General features: G+C 36.0%; 2 long non-coding RNA genes across 11 annotated transcripts in view; one reads left to right on the plus strand and one right to left on the minus strand.

The window, feature by feature from the left end:
- The window catches only part of LOC143887558 (uncharacterized), a 115,677-nt gene extending 94,472 nt beyond the window's left edge, over positions 1–21,205 (plus strand). For 2 of the 10 annotated variants that reach the window (XR_013254249.1, XR_013254246.1), the window contains 8 exons: positions 14,547–14,599; positions 14,685–16,506; positions 16,626–16,729; positions 17,627–17,675; positions 17,776–17,823; positions 18,025–19,843; positions 19,963–20,066; positions 20,151–21,205. This is a non-coding gene — a long non-coding RNA (uncharacterized LOC143887558). Of the gene's footprint in view, positions 1–3,438; positions 3,708–3,773; positions 3,823–3,916; positions 5,427–9,468; positions 9,539–9,614; positions 9,710–9,798; positions 9,870–10,035; positions 10,085–10,184; positions 10,241–10,323; positions 10,368–11,509; positions 11,601–11,692; positions 12,631–12,778; positions 14,028–14,106; positions 14,445–14,546; positions 14,600–14,684; positions 16,507–16,625; positions 16,730–17,626; positions 17,676–17,775; positions 17,824–18,024; positions 19,844–19,962; positions 20,067–20,150 lie in introns of those variants that run through there. The other 8 variants (XR_013254250.1, XR_013254254.1, XR_013254247.1 and 5 more) reach the window with 8 other exon arrangements.
- Positions 1,381–3,411, minus strand: LOC143887563 (uncharacterized). Its single transcript, XR_013254266.1, has 3 exons — positions 3,276–3,411; positions 3,063–3,128; positions 1,381–1,651 (listed from the first exon to the last, which is right to left on the minus strand). It is a non-coding gene; the product is annotated as an uncharacterized LOC143887563 (long non-coding RNA).
- Positions 21,206–21,406: the final 201 nt, after the last annotated feature.

The following is a 21,406-nucleotide window of genomic DNA, read 5'->3' on the forward strand; positions in this document are numbered from 1 at the left end:
CAAGGTGGGTGAGAGCAAATCAAATATAAGGAGACTCAGGCAGCTGAGGTAAACATAATTCATTTTATATCAAAATTTCTGACATCGAGAGAAGTTTTACTTATTATGTGGGATCCTGAATCTTGGCAATGGAGAAAAAGTGTTTGAACAAGCCTGAACGAAGACCCTTTTGGAGAACTTATGCATGATTGTGTAGTATGTATGTATGTACTTGTTTGTCGGGCTCATGTATGTTTGTTCTATGAGTCACAACTTATCTAACAATGTAAAGGTCTGTGTGAGTGGTCTAAACCATCTTGTTCTTGGTGTGAGGTCCGTGTGTGGATTTTAAACCATCTTGTTCTTAGTGGTTTGTAAAAATTCTCAAGTCTAGACCGTTGTACGGTTTCGATTACTTCCTCTGGTAGCAAAGCTCAAAGCTGAATTGGAAGGAGTCGCAGCAACAGCTAGATCATGCTTGATGTGTAGAGGACATTTGATTCTTAGTCTTGTAATTTATTTGGCACATTGTCAAGTACCCTTTTTTCCTCCTTATTAATTCTCATTTTTTTGTCTTCAGGAATTTTCGCTCACAACTTCTTGAATAGGTTCAAGCAACTGAGAGTAAAACTGAAAGTGGCTATTAAGGTTAGTTTAAGAACTCTTTCTCATCTGGTTTAGTGATTTTGCAGATGATAGAGTAATATTTGATGGTTTTTTACCTAATGTGAAGGGTAGTTGCTGTTATTTGTCACTTGAAAGCTCACAAGCTGCCATCTGAGGCCTATGATTACTTTCAATGGGTCCCGTGCCACTTGTCTAGGCCCTAACCCACGGTCGAACCATATAGGTTCATTGACCCTAACCAATCCCTTAGCAACCCCTCATACAAGCAGGGTAACCATCCTAGGGGATTAGTCAAGATAATATTAGGCATAGATCTTTTAGTTTGGCATTGAACCTCACAAGTTTCATTGGTAGGGGTGGGGTTCTCCTCAAGATCGGCTAGGCCCTACTAGCCCTAGGTTTCAGAGGCCCTAGCCATGCAGGGTAAATATACAAGCATGGTTTATTCAAGGTAGAATTATCCATGCATTGTAGCCAAGATGCACGGAGGTCTGTTCGTTTGAGACTATGTCATCCTATTATGAGTCCAAAATCAATTATTGGACTCAAAATCAAACATAAGTTTGAGTCCAATAATTCGTTGTTGTTGTTGGGCTCACAATCGTTTGGCATAATCTTAAACGAACACAATTAATTGGTAGGCCTCGTCCCAAAAATCCCCATCTATGTATGATGATTCAAACTCCCAATTATATTTTATGTCACTTAAACGACTTAAAAGGTTCAAAATAACAACATAAAAATCTCCAAAAATAAAAAAATGACAACATAAAAACATCCCACAAATAAAAGGGTTAGAATCATCTTATAGAGAAGATTTTTGGGACATGGCAAGTAGTCTTTATTTTTTTTTATAAATAGCGGTTTTATATGATACAACAATGTATTTCAATTTAAATGCATCCACAACAAACAGCATGGGGGCCCCCCATATCAGATGTGATTCATTTGTTTGTCCCCATTGTGCCCAAAAATCATTTTCAAATTGATGATCCAAGCCCTTTATAGTCAGCTAAGAATTTTCGAAAAATGACAAAATTAAAACCTGCAAACAATTTAACATCCACAAATCAAAGGGTTAGAATCATATTATGGAAAAGATTTTTGGGGAGGGAATTTATGTCATCTTTATTTTAATATGAATGTAGATGTCATTCATTTGGGCATATTTAGATGTCATTCATTTGTTGGTCCCTGCCATGGGTTGGTCGTGCTCCAAAAATATTCTCCATATGATGATACAAACCCTCAAATGTTCAATAAATTCATTTCAAAAAATGGCAACGTAAAAAAAAAAACTCTACAAATAAAAAAATGATAAAATAAAAAACCTTTCACAAATAAAAGGATTAAAATCATCCTATGGTGAAAATTTTAGGGGCACGACCTATCTAAAACGAGAGTATGGAAGTAAATTTTAATTTTATTTATACAAAACATTATTTATTTACAAGTGATGATATCATATGATACATGAGTGTGTATTTCGACGTAAATACATGCCAACAAATTGTAAAATGGAGACCTTATATTTTAGATTTCATAAAATTTTGGTCCTCAGCATTGGAAGCACATGCCCCAAAAATCATCTCCCTAAGACGATTCAAATTACCCTCTGATCTATGTAACATTGACGACTTAGAAAGTTCAAAAAAAAAATGACAGCATAAAACCAACCAGAAATAGTAACATAAACCCCTCCACAAATCAAAGGGCGATGATATTTTCGGTCCCCCAGCAGTACGCATGCGCCCCCTTTATAATGTGAACAGTGGGCAAACTTAACTGTTTTTGATGTCCGATCAAGTTAAAAGGGGAGCGTATGCGTACTGCAGGGGGAGTGAAAATATCATTGCCCAAATCAAATGTTTAAAAATCATCCTATAGATATAAGATTTTTGGGGCATGACGTACGTACAACGAGTGAATGCAACTGTTCTTCACCATTGGTAGGCCTCATCCCAAAAATCCATCTCCATATGATGATTCAAACCCTCAAATATATTTCATGTCACATAGACGACTTAAAAAGTTCAAAATAACAACATAAAAATCTACAAAAATAAAAACATGACAACATAAAAAATCCACAAATCATCTTAAAGAGAAGATTTTTGGGACATGACCTATCGATAACGGGGAATGCAAGTGATCCTTTTTTTTTTTTTTTGTCTATTATTTGATAAGTGGCGATTTTATATGATACATTAGTATACTTACAAAAGTAAAGTGGGGCCCTCATATTTAGATGCGATTCATTTGTTAGAAATTACCAGTTAGTGCCAATTTTAGCTCATTTTTACATTAAACAAAATTTACACCCATTTTTTAGTTGAAAAATGAGCGTAAAATTTGTTTTTTGCCCATTTCATGTTGAAAGAAATGGAGCCTAAATAGTCTTTGGTGACTGCTAATACTACATTTCGGTAAGTAATAAACTATAAACAAAGGCGTACCACGAAAGAAAGAACGCCAATTCCACAGCCCATAGAAAACCTTCCAATGTCGAGGGATGAAGCACCCTTCAAAAAAATCAATGTAGAGAGATTCATATGAAAATTTTAGAAAATTTTACTTGGGTTTCGAGCATCCAGATTGAAGTAGAGGAGATGACAAACATTAGAAAAATAAATGGCTTGCTGCAATGCAGAAAGCTGCAGAATCCTTACTATTCTAAAAGCCTAGACCTTGAAATTTCGTCAACCGATTTTTCCTCAAATGCCATCCACGTCCCACTTTATATTTGCTAAACTTTCTTCTGTATCCTCCATTTTTAAGGTTTTGCCGTCATTTTTCTTTTGTGCTTTGCTCCTGGTGATAAGTCCAAAAACACCCACCAGATTTAATGTAACATCCATTCCACCATGTGTCTGCCAATGCGTGTTTTGGGCACCAGATGTCTCTAATTTTTAATGCAATGTATTCCATTTTACTACACGTATCATATCCCAACCCACCACGTGTCTGCCATTTTTGGGCGGGTGAGTAACTCAGCGGGCACTCCTACCGCTTTCTCAAAATCTCTATGGTTTTGGTATTTCCATTTATCGCCGACCCTCTTCTATTCTTAGAAACGGAGAAGTTAAGGATTATCAACCATGGTAAGTAGATTCAATGTCATTTATTAATTTTTATTCAAAACGCCATTATCTTTCAACTCTATGCAGATCTTCCCCGAGAAAAATCGCCATGAGATATGCAAATGTGTATTTCAAGGTTGGTTCTTCATTTTCCATAAGCTCTTCTTCTCTAGGGTTTATGTTCGACCTCTGTTTCATGATTCTTTTATATACTGATTCGTCCTTCTCAGGAGAAAGCATCACCACCGAGAACATGATTATTAGGGTAAAATGTTTTCAAGCTTCAAAAAGAGAAGAGGGAGTCCAGCAGCTTATCTAAATCGATCCTTGCTTCTCATAAGGGTTATGTATCTCTAGCATTCTCTCTCTCTCTCTCTCTCTCTCTCTCTCTCTCTCTCTCTCTCTCTCTCTCTGTGTGTGTGTTTTTGATGATTTGCACAAAACTGGAATCCACATATGAGATTATTTCTATCATCCTGTTACTAACAAATTCAGTCTCATGAGAAATTATATCAGATCCTTAAAGAAGCACGGCCTTAGCCCAGATCTCATCCTGTTTTTGAATATAGTTATGTATGAAAAGGAAAAAGGATTGGTCCTGGGACAGTATGCGTAGAAAATTGCTGGATATAATCCTTCATTTGGGTGTCCTGTTATAGTTTTCATCATCTTGACTGGACGAAAAATAACCCCTTTCCTCTTAAAACTAAATTTCATTTTTGATAGTTGTAGGGTTTCCTTTTTATGATTCTTATGGGTTTCTTTTTCTCCTATGCATGTATACAAGGCAAATGTTCATTAGCTTTTGGGCTTAAATTGGTGTTGTTTATATAATTATGTATATTATAACCGGACATCAATTCATCCTAGAATCATTCCATATTTCTCTCATGTAAAGAAGAGCGGGTCTGTCAATGAAAATATAATGCATTGTACTTGTAAGAATCTAATGGGGCTTTCAACATGGGGATAGCAGATCGAGGTTTATCTTATCATTGGATAGATGTGCTAGCATCTGTTCACATTGACCTTTGTTCTCTGATTAAATATTACCAAAACAAAATTGGTAAACAGGGGACATGTTAAGTTCAAGATGAACTTATCCAAGCAGGATAGCCAACCCCAAGAATAGCTTATCCCAGGATTTCTGTTCCTTTGTTGAACAAACCTGTTGTATTCTTTCTTTTTGATAAGGAATATTTGCCGGTCCAATATCAGCCAGTTGAAAATAAAACAGTGCACATTGAGTATAATGTATTGGACTCAGATAACCTTGTATTATTTCTTCATTTGTCTTCACTCTTCAGAGAGCATCGGAGAAAGCAGTATAACCACCTCATGAATGAATTATCTTTTCAACATGACATATTGCACGTTCATTTGAAAAAAGCACTTGGTTTACATCATCTGAAAATGTCATCATGTCATTACGTCATTACATTTCGTACTTGTTTATTCCAATACCAAAAATGATAATTTTAATGGAACACCTATCTGTCAAATATGATCAAATTTGGTTCTTCATCTTCCAGTAATTCTACTACTACTTCACAAAAGATTTTGTACTTTCCTCTGTTTTTTTATTTCTCTTCTGATATATTTGATTAATTTTATGAATTAGTTTCTTGTAATCTTTCCTCAGGAACATCTAATAGACTGGTCGTGGTTCCGTGTCCGTTGCTATTTTGGTGATCAGGACAAACCAATGCTTGTTACGTATATTTGATTTGACTTTAAATCGTGAGTAAAACTTCTTTTGTGTCTGATAAGCTGGGATCGAAACTGTGACCTCAACGTTGAGAAACAAAGTCTTAACCATTGAGCTACAGGCCCAACCCCATATCATTTCAGAAATGTGATTTTGGAATTTTTGTTTTTTATTCCATCAATGAAGCTTAATACTATAAATACTATAAAATGTATAAAATGAAGAGAATTTATATGGTGGCCGACCGTGAGAATTACAAGGGCAGGGTGCCACCCTGCCCATTTAATTTTTTTATCTAAGTAGGAAGTCAAAAAAGGTGGTTTGACCAGTATTTCTCTGTTTAGTGTTTGGTATTATCTGTGTAATTGATATGGTTTTTCTTTTATTGGATGGTAGATTTATATTTCGCTATTGTTGGTCATTTGTTCTGATTCTTCGATTGTAATGGATTCGCACCTATTATTTTTTGCACCTCATGGAGTATTATGTGTTAATTTGTAAAGCAAAATTTTCATTTTGGTAAGTTATAGGTAATTTTTAAAAGCTTTGGTTCAGTTTATTCATGATTAGTCATTTCTATATGTCACAACTATTGATTTTAAATAGATTTTGGCATTTTCTTAGTGATCTATTGTGTTTTGGTTTCTAGCATTTGGACTGCAGTTATAACAATTCTCTCTAAAGAAAATCGAGACAACTATGTCATTTTGGCCTTCATATGTGAAAAACGTAAATTGTATGAAAAGGTTTGTTTATCTTTTACATCCAAATTTATCACCAACACTCTTTTCATCAAAGCATGCTTTCCTATTATGAAGGCCAAAATGAAGAGGTTGATGTGGGAGCAAGGCTTGCATTGGATTTGTGCCTGGAGATGTGTCTAGAATTAATATCAGTGTATACACCCATGTTTAGTGCTTAAGGGCCTCCCTGGATACCCTCTAAAAATTATTTGCATTAAAATTATATACAAATAGTGGTTATAATGGTTTTATATCTATTTTAAAATTATATAATCAATACAATTCAAAGAGGTGGTAGGAGATAAGATTAACGTAACATATCCAAATTGCAGAGGGGTGCTCAAAGGTACCGACTATCTTGTTAAGATATCGACTTGCAACTCAAATCCTACTGTTCGATTTGTTTTCCATTTTGAACAATAAAAATTCATTTTGAAAGAAATTATCAATTCTTTTTTCAACTTGAATAATTAATTGTTCAGTTATATATATATATATATATATATATATATATATATATATATATATATATATATATATATATATAGATAGAGAGAGAGAGAGAGAGCTAGCTGTTGGTGCGCTTAAGCTCACCATTTTTTTGGTGCGCTTAAGTTGTTATAACGTCTCCCATTCGTTTAAATGTTTGGGTCCCGCTTAAGCGCACCAATGGGAGGTGTTATAACAACTTAAGCGCACCAACAGTTTTCTCATATATATATATATATATGTGTGTGTGTGTGTGTGTGTGTAATTATATATAAAGGAAATGGTTGGTGAGCAACTACTCAGGTAAGCTTATATGAGCAGGAGCTCATAAACCATAGGGGGTCCAAAACATTCATTTGGAAGGCCCTTCCATCGGGTGTGTACCAAAAATCAGCCCTATAGGATCATCCTAACCCTGCCATTTGTGGAGGGAAAAAATGGGCAGAAACATGGACACACAGTCCATTTTCCCTTCCACCTTTGATTGGGTTAGGGTGATCCTATTGATTTGATTTTTGAGTACACACGCTATGCATTGAAGGGCCTTCCAAATGAATGCTTTGGATCCCCCAAAAAAATCCCCCCCCCCGCGCCCCCCCCCCCTCCCCCCCCCCCCCCATGGTTTCCTCTTTTATATATATATATTAGGAGGAGATCAAGATTCTTAATTTTCTGTGGTTATATGATCAGTTTTATCTCATGAATTCAGAGGTATCACCATTGTTCTTTTAACACTTGCAAAACATCAAGAATTTATATCACCAATATCCTTCTTCATATTTTCAATGAAGTCTACTGAGACACATCTTAGTCGATGGGATGATTGAAAAAAATTCATTTTATCTATGGTTATTTGGGTTCCAATCTTATTATCTATATTCTTACTGCAATTTCTGTGATTCATTTCATGAAATGAACGTGAACGATGAACTTTATTCATCAGAAAGATGCCTTAATAGCTATGAAAGTAGTGGAGCACTTGACTTTTGAAATGGGAGCTCCTGTATACACTGTCCACGATAATTTCATAACAACCTCATTCATCAGAAGGATGCCTTTATAGCTATGAAAGTAGTGGAGCAGTTTACTTTTGAAATGGGAGCTCATGTATACACTGTCCACGATAATTTCATAACAACCGCTCTTTACGCACCCCGTCCCCCCAACTAATTGAGTAGACCGTTTCTTTCGTGCTTGGTCCGTGGTTGGTCCGATGGCGATTGCGTGCTTCAAGGCGGGATTGATGCCCTACTTCTCTTTGCCTACGTATGATATGCTGACGACTTAGTTTTTGCTTACTAAATGATTGTTCCTATATTTGAAAATTGAGCTAGATTGCCCTCTTAAGTTTTAGTTCGCTTGAGAGGCCGGTTAACTTGCTCATGATGGAATAAGCTTGTTCGTTCCATCAGATAATTGAATTTTAACTTGCTCATGAACGCCATCATAAAAAGGTAATTTGGGCAGTTTGGTGTTAGTTATACCGACACGTTTATAATGATTTGTCTGGATTTAACAAAGGAGAACCAGTTCTCTATTTACATGTATGATTTTCTTCTTCTTAATGTCTAAAACTTCTCTATTTGTTATCCTGCCATTCGTCTCACGTGCAAGGCACGTGCACTTTTTACAAGTTTCTTAAAAAAGGAACTCATGATCCTTGTCTTTGCGTTTTTAATTGGCTTTTGCGAGCTTTTTATGAAACTGTAAAAACCTTTGACAGCTGTATAAATAATAAAAGATAAGATGAGTTAGTGCAATTATCAAAAGATGGTAGTGCCAACATCAGTAGCCTATCCCTTTTCAAGAAATTAATTCAAAATCACCCCAAGCCGTTGGATCATCTCAAAATTAAACCACCCAAATTCAAACAAAGTTGACCGTTTGGTCAAGAAAAAAGTCATAAAAATTAAAAATACCCGACGGCTACAATTTCAAAAGGTGATTTCTTGCTGTTAGATTCTAAATATCAGATGGTACCGTTTGGCCTCTCCTTGTTTTGAATTTAAAAAGCTGGAAGAAGAGGAAAGAAAGTTGAAAACACACACACACACACACACAGAGAGAGAGAGAGAGAGAGAGAGAGAGAGAGAGAGAGAGAGAGAGAGGTCTTGAGCCTTGATTTCATGGCGTCAAGGACAAGAGGTACTTTCTCTCACATTTCCTTTGTTTTGACAACAAGTTCGTTTTAAATGTTTCTAAACCCATTAACAGTTTAGTTTATGATGTTTCATTCTCTGTGTGTGGGTGGGTCTACTGTAATATGTTGCATTTGCAATTCTCTTTTCTTTGTTGAGATTAAGATTTTTTGTTTGTTGTTTTCTGACCTGAGAAGATACAACCATGGTTTTTATTTTTTACTTTGATTTTGAGGAATATAATAGCTGTCAAATGGGTTTTTTTCTTTATCATTTCAGATCTACCAAAACCCATTTCACCAGAGCTTGTGGGCTTTCAAGAAACCCTTTTATTCTAGGATATTATAAAATGAGAGCTGAGATTATTAAGGCTCTGTGAAAACCCTAGCTCTCAACTCTCTAAATTGAAATCCATTTTATATATGCATTCCTCTCTTTGCATCTAATTTCTGTCTTGAATTTTATTCATCTATCAAATAGTATCAGTTCCTTTTGTCCATAATCTCCCTTTTCAATCTCTTCATCTGCATTCTGTTTTCAGATACTTTTGCACTTAACTTGCAAATGCCTATCTAAAATTGTTGTGGCTAAGAAGATTAATTTTAAGACTACAATTTTCAGATGTTTATGGTTTGGAACAAATATATCATGCCAGTAATATATGCCCATCTTCTTGTATTGGGCATCCAATGTTCATAAATCAGTTGTAGGAAAGGGTGCTACAAATATGCAGTGCAAACCCAAACAATGTACACATTGTTTCATTGTTTGCAGGTAAATTTTCATACTGGCATTTTGGATCTCTCTCTCTCTCTCTCTTTTGATGAATGATGTAAAATCCTTAATGCAGAATTCGAATTGGATTCATAACTACATGGACTCGCAGACAAAGGCCAATACATGGGTGAGAAGCAAATCAAATACAGGGAGATTTGGGCAGCTGAGGTAAACATATAGTAATTCATTTTATATCAAATTTTCTGACACCCTGAGAAATTTTATTTATAAGGTGGGATTATTTGTGGTAATTCTAGATCATTGACAGACTCTGCAGCGGAGAAAAAGTTGAAGAACAAGCTTGAATGGAGACCCCTAAAGCACCACAGTAGGTTCTTTTGAGTTACAACTTATGTATGTTTGTGTGGGCCTGTGTGAGTAGTGTATGTATGTTCTATGAGTCACAACTCATGTAACAGTGTGATGGTCTGTGTGAGTGGTTTATGTATGTATGAGTCACAACTGGAGTAAACTGAAATTTATTTGGTGTAAAGCTCACAGCTGAATTGTAAGGAGTCGCAGCAGTGGCAAAATCATGCCTCGGTATGTTGAGGACATTTGATTCTTAGTCTTGAAATTCATTTGGTGCAATTTCAAGTACCCTTTTCCTCCTTATTAATTCTCCTTTTTCATCTATCTTCAGGAATTCTCTCTCACAACTTCTTGAATATGGTCATGCAGCTGAGAGTAAAAACTAAGGTTAGTTTACGAACTAGCTCATCCTTTTTAGTGATTTTGCAGATGATAGACTAATATCTGAAGGTCTTTTCTCTGATGTGTAGGGTAGTTGCGGTTATTTGTAACTTAAAAGCGCACAAGCTCTGAGGTATATAACCACCCCTATATTATTTGGAATGTATACCTCAACATGAATACATGCCCAACAAAAAAGGAAGTGTGTGTGCCCTCACATTAAAATGCCATTCATTTGTTGTTCCTCACCATAGGTAGGTTGTGTCCCAAAAATCATCTCCCTATGATGATTCAAACCCTCAAATTTCATGTCACTCAGACGACTTAAAAGGTTCAAAATAACAACATAAAAAATCTCCACAAAAAAAATGACAACATAAAAACATCCACAAGTCAAAGGGTTTAAAATCATCTTAAAGAGAAGAATTTTGGGACATGACCTATCGATAACGGGGAATGCAAAGTAATCTTTATTTTATTTTTTTGTCTATTATTCTTTTGTTTTATAAGTGGCGATGATTTTATATGATACATCAGTGGTGTGTGTGTGTGTGTCAGTGTGTGTATACTTAAAAAATGTAAAGTGGGGCCCCCATATTTAGATGCGATTCATTTGTTTGCTAGGTAGGCAGTGCCCAAAAATCTTTTTAAATTGATGATCCAAGCCCTTTGATGAATTTAAATGTAACAAAGATGGATTAATAGTTTAATAAAATGACAATAAAAACCTCAAAAAAAAAAAAAAAACAACTTAAAAGCCTCCACAAATCAAAGGGTTAGAATCATCTTCCTTTGGAAAATATTTTTGGGCACGACCTATATGGTATAAGGAGGGGAATTCAAGTAATATTTATTTTTTATCTACTATATTGTTCTATAAGGGCCTGTTTGGATGCCAAGAAGATTTTGATTTGGATTTCTCACATTTCTAGCCCTTTTTGCATTGTAATTTGGATCGGATCAAATTCTTGGATTTCTAATTCAGCAGCTGACAGTGAAAAAAATCAGATTTCTAAGTTTGCTGTGGAAATAAGAAATTGGAAATCCACAGATCTGGCAGTTTCGTTCACCCTCTTTGCTCCTCAACCTCTCCCCTCCACACTAGGAAGTACCCCCTTCCCTCTATGCCTCCCTCTACATGAGCTACCGGATCTATTCAATTTGTATTCAAAACTCGATTCCAAATCCAAATACAAAATGGGAGGTATCCAAATGGGCCCTAAGTGAAGATTTTATATGATACTCGGATGTGTAATGATATATTTTTGTTGCAAGTGTATGTCGACGTAAATGCATGGACTCAAAGACAAAGGTGCGGTACATGGGGGTGAGAGCAAAAATCAATTACAAGGAGCCTCGGGCTGCGGTAAATATATAGTAATTCATTGTATATCAAATCTTTTGACATCCAGAAAGGTTTTACTTATTAGGTGGGGTCCTGTTTTGTGGTAATTCTAGATCAGTGAGAGTTATGGCAACGGAGAAAAAGTTGTAGAACAAGCTTGAATCTAAAGCACCACACTAGGTTCTTTTGAGTCACAACTTATGTATGTTTGTGTGGGCTTGTGTGTATGTATGTTACTATTTGTGGGGCTTATGCATGTATGTATCTTCTATGAGTCACAGCTTATGTAACACTGTGAAGGTATGTGTGAATGATTTATGTATGTATGTTTTCTATGAGTCTGAACTTATGCATGTATGTATGTTTGTGTGGGCTTGTTATGTATGTTACTATTTGTGGGGCTTATGCATGTATGTATCTTCTATGAGTCACAGCTTATGTAACACTGTGAAGCTATGTTGTGTGAATGGCATAAGTATGTATGAGTCTGAACTTATGTATGTTTTCTGTGAGTCTGAACTTATGCATGTATGTATGTTTGTGTGGGCTTGTTATGTATGTTACTAATTGTGGGGCTTATGCATGTATGTATCTTCTATGAGTCACAGCTTATGTAACACTGTGAAGGTATGTGTGAATGATTTATGTATGTATGAGCCCCACAAATTTTGTGTGTATGTATATAACCTATTTGTGTATGTTTTCTATGAGTCACAGCTTATGTAACACTGTGAAGGCATGTGTGAATGGTTTATGTATGTATGAGTCTGAACTTATGCATGTATGAATGGTTTATGTATGTATGAGTCTGAACTTATGTATGTTTTCTATGAGTCACAGCTTATGTATGTAACACTGTGAAGGTATGTGTGAATGGTTTATGTATGTATGAGTCAACTTATGCATGTTTTCTATGAGTCACAACTTATGTAGCACTGTGAAGGTATGTGTGATGTATGTTTGAGTCCCAACTTATGAGTCAACCCAAGTCTAGCAGCAAATCTCACAGCCGAATTGGAAGGAGTTGGCAGCAGTGGCAAAATCATGCTCGGTATGTTGACGATATTTGATTCTTTAGTCTTGAAATTTATTTGGCGTTCATTGTCAATTTTCGTCTATTTTCAGGAATTCTCACTTCCTTATTAATTCTCTCCTTCACACTTCCTTTTATTAATTCTCATTTTTTCGTCTATTTTCAGGAATTCTCTCACTCACGACAACTGAAAGTGGGGGCTGGTAAGGTCAGTTTAAGAGCTCTCTTTCTTATCTTTTTCTAGTGATTTGCAGATAAGAGACTAATATTTGAAAGTTTTTTCTCTAATGTACGGGTAGTTGCAGTTATTTGTCAGTTGAAAGCTCACAATTGGTCATCTATCCGCTGTGATTACGTGCAATGGGTCTGGAGCCCTGGGTAGTAGTATGTCTTGGCACCATATAAGGTGGGGGGTAACCATACAAGCAGAGTAAACAGGGTTTATTCAACCCAGGAAGGGCAGCCAATCTCCATGGGGGGGTGTAACCACCATTGATGGTGTTTGCCACTAGATTGGCTAGGCCCTACTAGCCGCCGGGCTTGAGCGCCCCTACCTCACTTTTAGATTATCCAAGCCCTTAGATATATTTGAATGTAATATAGACAACTTGGAAAGATAAATACCTCCAAAAAATAAAAATAAAAATTACAACTTATAAAAGCCTCCACAAATCAAAGGGTTAGGGATTTTTGGGTATGCAAAGTAATCTTTATTTTTTAATATAAATATATGGATGTGTATTAATATAAATATATCCCTACAAGAACAAGAAAATTAAAAGTGGGGTCCTCATATTTAGATGTCATTCATTTGTTGGTCAAAATTCCAAAGGAATTTTCTAGCCGTTAGCTTCTAAATATCAGATGGTCAAAATTCAAAGGAAATTGACCGTTGGCCTCTCCTTGTTTTGAATTTCAAAGGCTGGAAGAAGTTGAAAACAGAGAGACAGAGAGAGAGAGAGAGAGAGAGAGAGAGAGAGAGAGAGCCTTGATTTCATGGCGTCAAATACAAGAGGTACTTTCTCACATTTCCTTTGTTTTGACAACAAGTTCTAACATTTTGTTTTAAATGTATCCCATTAACACTTTAGTTTATTATGTTTCTCTGGTTCTTCTGAAATCTTTTAAGCCTGCTAGCCCTTCGAATTCTCATTGGTTTCTCTATTGATATTACCTCTTTTCTTTCCGAAACACTTTTTAGTTTTTTTTTTCTTCTAGAATGATGATGGTTTCTCTATTTCATTCTCTGTAAGTGGGTGGGTCTATTGTAAAATTTTGCATTTGCAATTTCTCTTTTCTTTGTTGAGATTAAGATTTTTTGTTTGTTGTTTTCTGACCTGAGAGAAGATACACAGACAAAGGCCAATACATGGGTGAGAAGCAAATCAAATACAGGGAGATTTGGGCAGCTTGAGGTAAACGTATAGTAATTCATTTATATCAAATTTTCTGACACCCAAAGAAATTTTATTTATTAGGTGGGATCATTGACAGACTCTGCAGCAGAGAAAAGTTGAAGAACAAGCTTGAGTGGAGAAACCCCTAAAGCACCACAGTAGGTTCTTTTGAGTTACAACATATGTATGTTTGTGTGGGCCTTTGTATGTATCAATGTATGTATGTTCTATGAGTCACAACTTATGTAACAGTGTGATGGTCTGTGTGAGTGGTTTATGTATGTATGAGTAACAACTTATGTAACACCACTGTATAAGGTCTGTGTGAGTTGTTTAAACCATCTTGTTCTTAGTGGGGGAGTAAAATGAAATTTATTTGGCGTAAAGCTCACAGCTGAATTGTAAGGAGTCTCAGCAGAGGCAAAATCATGCTCGGTATGTTGAGGACATTTGATTCTTAGTCTTGAAATTTATTTTCCGCTTTGTCAAGTACCCTTTACCTCCTTATTAATTCTCTCCTTTTTCATCTATCTTCAGGAATTCTTTCTCACAACTTCTTGAATATGGTCAAGCAGCTGAGAGTAACTAAGGTTAGTTTACGAACTAGATCATCTTTTTTTTAGTGATTTTGCAGATGATAGACATTATCTGAAGGTTTTTTTCTCTGATGTGTAGGGCGGTTGTGGTTATATTTGTCACTTAGAAGCTCACAAGCTCTGAGATATATGATAACCCCTATATTATTTGGAATGTCTCAACATGAATACATGCCCAACAAAAAAGGAAGTGTGCCCTCACATTAAAATGCCATTCATTTGTTGTTTCTCACCATATCTAGGTTGTGTCCCAAAAATCATCTCCCTGTGATGATTCAAACCCTCAAATTTCATGTCACACAGACGACTTAAAAGGTTCAAAATAACAACAACATAAAAATCTCCACACACAAAAAAAAAAAATGATAACATAAAAATACCCACAAATCAAAGGAGGGTTAAAATCATCTGAAAGAGAAGATTTTTGGGACATGACCTATATCGATAACGGGGAATGGAAGTAATCTTTCTTTTTTGCCTTACACCATAGGCAGTGCCCAAAAATCTTTTTAAATTGATGATCCAGGCCCTAGATAAATTTAAATGTAACAAAGACGGCTTGGAAAGTTTGAAAAAATGACAATAAAAACCTCAAAAAATTTTTAAAAATACAACTTCAAAGCCTCCACAAAAATCTTTTAAATTGATGATCCAAGCCCTTAGATAAATTTAAATGTAACAAAGACGGGCTTAGAAAGTTTTATAAAAAAAAAAAAGCCATTTCAAAAAAAAAAAATTTAAAAACCCATTTCAAAAAAAAAAAGAAAGTTTATAAAAATGACAATAAAAACCTCAAAAAAAATAAAAAATAAATACAACTTACACAAATCAGTGTCATCCTTTGGAAAAGATTTTTGGGCACGACCTATGGTGTAAGGCAAGTAATCTTTATTTTTTTATCTACTATATTGTTCTATTAGTGAAGATTTGTTGGATAATGATAATTTTTTTATGCGAGAGTGTGTATATCGACCTAAATACATGGACTCAAAGACAAAGGTGCGGTACATCGGGGTGAGAGCAAATCAATTACAAGGAGACTCAAAGATCAGTGAGAGTTATGTTTGGGCAGCTGAGGTAAATATTCCGACATCCAGAAAAGTTATGGGAATGGAGAGACCCCTAAAGCACGACCTATGGTGTAAGGTGGGGTCTTGTTTTGTGGTAATTCTAGATCAGTGAGAGTTATGGCAATGGAGAGACCCCTAAAGCACCACACTAGGTTCTTTTGAGTCACAACTTTTGTTTGTTTGTGTGGCTTATGCATGTATGTATCTTCTATATGAGTCACAGCTTATGTAACTGTGAAGGTTTGTGAGAGTGGTTTATGTATGTCTGAGTCCCAACTTATGTATGTTCTTGTTTGTGGGGCTTATGTTATGTCATACAAGGAGACTCAAAGATCAGTGAGACTTATGTTTGGGCAGCTGAGGTAAAGTTTTACTTATTAGGTGGGGGGTCCTGTTTTGTGGTAATTCTAGATCAGTGAGAGTTATGGCAATGGAGAAAAAGTTGTAGAACAAGCTTGAATGGAGAGACCCCTAAAGCACCACTCTAGGTTCTTTTAAGTCACAACTTATGTATGTTTGTGTGGCTTATGCATGCATGTATCTTCTAGAGTCACAGCTTATGTAACACTGTGAAGGTATGTGAGAGTGGTTTATGTATGTATGTATTAGTCCCAACTTATGTATGGTCTTGTTTGTGGGGCTTGTGTATGTCTTCTATGAGTCACAACTTATGTAACACTGTGGAAGGTATGTGTGTGAGTTAATGTATGTATGTATGAGTCCCAACGGAAAGATGGAATAAACTGAAAGTGGTTTGCAAAAATGTACCCAAGTCTAGCAGCAAAGCTCACAGCCGAATTGGAAGGAGTTGCAATGGCAAAATCATGCTCGGTATGTTGACGATATTTGATTCTTAGTCTTGAAATTTATTTGGCGTGCAGTGTCAATTTTCTTCTATTTTCAGGAATTCTCACTTCCTTATTAATTCTCCTTTTTTCGTCTATTTTCAGGAAATCTCACTCACGACAACTCGAATATTCAAGCAGCTGAGAGACTAATATTTGAAGGTTTTTTCCGGAATTCTCACTCAGGACAACTGAAAGTGGCTGGTAAGGTCAGTTTAAGAACTCTCTTTCTTATTTTTTTCTAGTGAAGGTTTTTTCTCTAATGTGCAGGGTCGCACTTATTTGTCAGTTGAAAGCTCACAATTGGTCTCTAATGTGCAAGGTGGCTGGTATATCTGCTGTGATTACATACAATGGGCCTAGGCAGTGTATCTTGGCCCTAACCCCCCAACCCCAACAGCGCCCCCCATGAAAGGCCCCATATAAGCTAGGGGGGTAACTGTACAAGCAGAGTAACAGGGTTTATTCAACCCATGAAAGGCAGCCAATCTCACCATTGATGGTGTTTTCCACTGGATTGGTTAGGCCCTACTAGCCCCGGGCTTGAGGCCGTACCTGCATAGGTCCTTTGTTTGTCCCACCATAAATAAGTAGGGAGTGCCCAAAAATCATTTCAAATTGATGATCCATGCCCTTAGATAACTTGGAAAGACGGAAACAATGACAAAATAAACACCTCCAAGAAATAAAAATAAAAATTACAACTTAAAAGCGTATGGAATAGATTTTTGGGCACAACCTATAGGGGTAATGCAAGTAATCTTTATTTTTTATCTCTTTATTGTTCTACAAGTGGTTTATATTTAGATGGATGTGTATTTTAATATAAATAATATCCCTACAAGAAAAAGAAAATTAAAAGTGGGGGTCCTCATATTTAGATGTCATTCATTTGTTGGTCCCCCTACCATAGGTGGGTTGGTCCTCATATTACATCCAGAGAAGTTTTACTTATTAGAGTGGGTCTTGGCAATGGAGAAAAAGTGTTAGAACAAGCATGAATGATTTTGGAGAACATATGCATGATTGTGTAGGCTTGTGTATGTATGTACCTTATGGGGTCTAAACCTTCTTGTTCTTGTTTGTACATATGTTCTTGTGTAAAGCTCACAGCTGAATTGTAAGGAGTCGCAGCAGCGGCAAAATCATTCCTCGGTATGTTGAGGACATTTGATTCTTAGTCTTGAAATTTATTTGGCGCAATTTCAAGTACCCTTTTCCTCCTTATTAATTCTCCTTTTTCATCTATCTTCAGGAATTCTCTCTCACAACTTCTTGAAAGCAGCTGAGAGTAAAAACTAAGGTTAGTTTACGAACTAGATCATCTTTTTTAGTGATTTTGCAGATCATAGACTAATATCTGAAGGTTTTTTCTCTGATATGTAGGGTAGTGCGGTTATTTGTCACTAAAAGCTCACAAGCTCGAACTTTATTATTGCTCATCTTTTTTAGTGATTTTGCAGATGATAGACTAATATCTGAAGGTTTTTTCTCTGATGTGTAGGGTAGTTGCAGTTATTTGTCACTTAAAAGCTCACAAGCTGTGAGGTATGTGGAATGTATACCTCAATATGAATACATGCCCAACAAAAAAGGAAGTGTGCCCTCACATTAAAATGCCATGCATTTTTGTTCCTCACCATAGGTAGGTTGTGTCCCAAAAATCATCTACCTGTGATGATTCAAACCCTTAAATTTCATGTCACTCTTAAAAGTTCAAAATAACAACAACATAAAAATCTGCACACAAAAAAAAAAATGATAACATAAAAAAAATACCCACAAATCGAAGGAGGGTTAAAATCATCTGAAAGAGAAGATTTTTGGGACATGACCTATATCGATAATGGGGAATGGAAGTAATCTTTATTTTTTTGTCTATTATTTTGTAAGTGGCGCCTAGGTAGGCAGTGCCCAAAAATCTTTTTAAATTGATGATCCAGGCCCTTAGATAAATTTAAATGTAACAAAGACGGCTTGGAAAGTTTGAAAAAATGACAATAAAAACCTCAAAAAAATTTAAAAAATACAACTTAAAAGCCTCCACAAAAATCTTTTAAATTGATGATCCAAGCCCTTAGATAAATTTAAATGTAACAAAGACGGGCTTAGAAAGTTTTTAAAAAATGAGAATAAAAACCTCATAAAAAAAAATACAAATTACACAAATCAGGGTCATCCTTTGGAAAAGATTTTTGGGCACGAACTATGGTGTAAGGCAAGTAATCTTTATTTTTTATCTACTCTATTGTTCTATTAGTGAAGATTTGTTGGATAATGATCCTTTGATTTTTGAGCACGACCTATGGTGTAAGGCAAGTAATCTTTATTTTTTATCTACTATATTGTTCTATTAGTGAAGATTTGTTGGATAATGATATTTTTTTTATGCGAGAGTGGGTATATCGACGTAAATACATGGACCCAAAGACAAAGGTGCGGTACATCGGGGTGAGAGCAAATCAATTACAAGGAGACTCAAAGATCAGTGAGAGTTATGTTTGGGCAGCTGAGGTAAATCTTCCGACATCCAGAAAAGTTTTACTTATTAGGTGGGGTCCTGTTTTGTGGTAATTCTAGATCAGTGGCAATGGAGAAAAAGTTGTAGAACAAGCTTGAATGGAGAGACCCCTAAAGCTCCACACTAGGTTCTTTTGAGCCACAACTTATGTTTGTTTGTGTGGCTTATGCATGTGTGTATCTTCTATATGAGTCACAGCTTATGTAACTGTGAAGGTTTGTGAGAGTGGTTTATGTATGTATGAGTCCCAACTTATGTATGTTCTTGTTTGTGGGGCTTATGTATGTCATACTAGGAGACTCAAAGATCAGTGAGAGTTATGTTTGGGCAGCTGAGGTAAAGTTTTACTTATTAGGTGGGGGGTCCTGTTTTGTGGGAATTCTAGATCAGTGAGAATTATGGCAATGGAGAAAAAGTTGTAGAACAAGCTTGAATGGAGAGACCCCTAAAGCACCACACTAGGTTCTTTTGAGTCACAACTTATGTATGTTTGTGTGGCTTATGCATGCATGCATCTTCTATGAGTCACAGCTTATGTAACACTGTGAAGGTATGTGAGAGTGGTTTATGTATGTATGTATGAGTCCCAACTTATGTATGTTCTTGTTTGTGGGGCTTGTGTATGTCTTCTATGAGTCACAACTTATGTAACACTGTGGAAGGTATGTGTGTGAGTTAATATATGTATGAGTCCCAACTGAAAGATGGAATAAACTGAAAGTGGTTTGCAAAAAAGTACCCAAGTCTAGCAGCAAAGCTCACAGCCGAATTGGAAGGAGTTTCAGTGGCAAAATCATGCTCGGTATGTTGACGATATTTAATTCTTAGTCTTGAAATTTATTTGGCGTGCATTGTCAATTTTCTTCTATTTTCAGGAATTCTCACTTCCTTATTAATTCTCCTTTTTTCGTCTATTTTCAGGAAATCTCACTCACGACAACTCGAATATTCAAGCAGCTGAGAGACTAATATTTGAAGGTTTTTTCAGGAATTCTCACTCAGGACAACTGGAAGTGGCTAGTAAGGTCAGTTTAAGAACTCTCTTTCTTATCATTTTCTAGTGATTGGTAGATAAAGAGATATTTGAAGGTTTTTTCTCTAATGTGCAGGGTAGTTGCACTTATTTGTCAGTTTAAAGCTCACAATTGGTCATCTGAGGTATATCCGATGTGATTACATACAATGGACCTATGTATCTTGGCCCTAATCACAACCCCCCCCCCCACCCCCCCTCCCCCCGGAGGGTAACTGTACAAGCAGAGTAACAGAGTTTATTCAACCCATGAAAGGCAGCCAATCTCACCATTGATGGTGTTTTCCACTGGATTTGCTAGGCCCTACTAGCCCCGGGCTTGAGGCCGTACCTGCATAGGTCCCTCACTTTTAGATGTGATTCAATTGTTTGTACCACCATAAATAAGTAAGCAGTGCCCAAAAATCATTTTAAATTGATGATCCAAGCCCTTCGATATATTTAAACGTAAATATAGACAACTTGGAAAGACGGAAACAATGACAAAATAAACGCCTCCAAAAAATAAAAATAAAAATTACAACTTAAAAGTGTATGGAATAGATTTTTGGGCACAACCTATAGGGGTAATGCAAGTAATCTTTATTTTTTATGTCTTTATTGTTCCACAAGTGGTTTATAGTTAGATGGATATGTATTTTAATATAAATAAATATCCTTACAAGAAAAAGAAAATTAAAAGTGGGGTCCTCATATTTAGAGGTCATTCATTTGTTGGTCCCCCCACCATAGGTGGGTTGGCCGTGCCCCAAAAATATTCTCCAAAATTTTATATGATACACATGAGTGTGTATTCCGATGAAAATACATGGAGTCTCACCGACATGGTGGGTGAGAGCAAATCAAATTATAAGCAGACTTTTTGGCAGCTGAGGTAAGCATATCGGTAATTCATTTTATATCAAATTTTCTAACATCCAGAAAAGTTTTACTTATTAGAGTGGGTCTTGGCAATGGAGAAAAAGTGTTAGAATAAGCATGAATGATTTTGGAGAACTTATGCATGATTGTGTAGGCTTGTGTTTGTATGTAGTCTGTACCTTCTGGGGTCTAAACCTTCTTGTTCTTGTTTGTACATATGTTCTTGTGTATTTGTGTATGTATGTATGTTTCTTGTTTGTGGGGCTCATGTAGTTCTATGAGAGTCACAGCTTATGTAACAATGTAAAGGGTCTGTGTGAGTGGACTAAACCATCTTGTTCTTGGTGTGAGGGTTTTAAACCCTCTTGTTCTTAGTGGTTTGTAAAAATTCTCAAGTCTAGACCGTTGTACGGTTTCGATCTTCCTCTGGTAGAAAAGCTCAAAGCCGAATTGGAAAGGAGTCGCAGCAGT

Source organism: Tasmannia lanceolata, unplaced genomic scaffold, assembly GCF_043159265.1.
Source record: "Tasmannia lanceolata isolate RefF3 unplaced genomic scaffold, GAP_Taslan_0.1 ptg000012l, whole genome shotgun sequence".
Taxonomy (NCBI): domain Eukaryota; kingdom Viridiplantae; phylum Streptophyta; class Magnoliopsida; order Canellales; family Winteraceae; genus Tasmannia; species Tasmannia lanceolata.